Consider the following 1,501-nt stretch of genomic DNA (forward strand, 5'->3'; position numbering starts at 1 on the left):
GTGGTTTCAAGTCCCACAGTACAAAATCTAGGCTAAAACTCCAGTGCAGTACTGAAGGAGTGCTGCACTTTCGGAGGTGCTGTCTTTCGATTGAGATCATAGAATCATAGAAGTTACAACATGGAAACAGGCCCTTCGGCCCAACATGGCCATGTTGCCCCGTTTATACCACTAAGCTAGTCCCAATTTCCTGCACTGTTAGACCGAGGCCCTGTCTGTCCCCTTAGGTGGACGTAAAAGATCCCTTGACACTATTTCGAATTAGAGCAGTGGAATTCCCCTGATGTCCTGGCCAATAAAGCGGGTGGATGCCCCGGTGCCATTTGCAGCATTGTGTGAACATCCTCCCTGTGGGCTCGGAAATAGTGGAACTTTGCTGGCCCTTTACGGGACAGGGACATTCCAACAGCAAGTTCTTGTTTTCTGGTCTCCTAATGGCAATTGGTGCTGCTGGACAGGAGCTTCAGGACCCTGACGACCACATCGAGAAATTAAATGAGACTGAATCTGGCTTTGGACGGTTGCACAAAACAGGCGATAGCGAATCAGCAGCCTGTTTAAAACCCTGCCTCATTTCCTTTTCCATTGAAGCAAGAAACTTCCCACATTGGAAAACCCGTCGCTGCTCAAATATGGAGTCGGGGCAAGGACTTATAGGAACTTAACAATAAACACAATGGATCCAAAATTCCAGGGCCGAAGGAAGACTGAATTCCAAATTGATATGGTTTATATGGACTTCCATTGATAAAGTGCCAAATAATAGGCTCGTCAGCAAAATTGAAGCCCATGGAATAAAAGGGGCAGTAGCAGCATGGATATGAAATTGGCTAAGTGACAGGACACAGAGAGTAGTGGTGAACGTTTGTTTTTCGGGCTGGAGGAAGGTATATAGTGGTGTTCCCCAGGGGTCGGTGCTGGGACCACTGCTTTTCTTGATATATATTAATGACTTGGACTTCGGTGTACAGGGCACAATTTCAAAATTTGCAGATGACACAAAACTTGGAAGTGTAGTGAACAGTGAGGAGGATAGTGATAGACTTCAAGAGGACATAGACAGGCTGGTGGAATGGGCAGGCACGTGGCTGATGAAATTTAATGCAGAGAAGTGCGAAGTGATACATTTTGGTAGGAAGAACGAGGAGAGGCAATATAAACTAAAGGATACAATTCTAAATGGGGTGCAGGAACAGAGAGACCTGGGGTATATATGCACAGGTCATTGAAGGTTGCAGGGCAGATTGAGAAAGCGGTTAAAACAGCATATGGGATACTGGGCTTTATAAATAGAGGCATAGAGTACAAAATCAAGGAGGTTATGATGAACCTTTATAAAACACTGGCCTGGCCACAACTGGAGTATTGTGTCCAATTCTGGGCACCGCACTTTAGGAAGGATGTGAAGGCCTTAGAGAGGGTGCAGAAAAGATTTACTAGAATGGTTCCAGGGATGAGGGACTTTAGTTACATGGATAGACTGGAGAAGTTGGGGTTGTTC

Source organism: Heptranchias perlo, chromosome 10, assembly GCF_035084215.1.
Source record: "Heptranchias perlo isolate sHepPer1 chromosome 10, sHepPer1.hap1, whole genome shotgun sequence".
NCBI classification, from domain to species: domain Eukaryota; kingdom Metazoa; phylum Chordata; class Chondrichthyes; order Hexanchiformes; family Hexanchidae; genus Heptranchias; species Heptranchias perlo.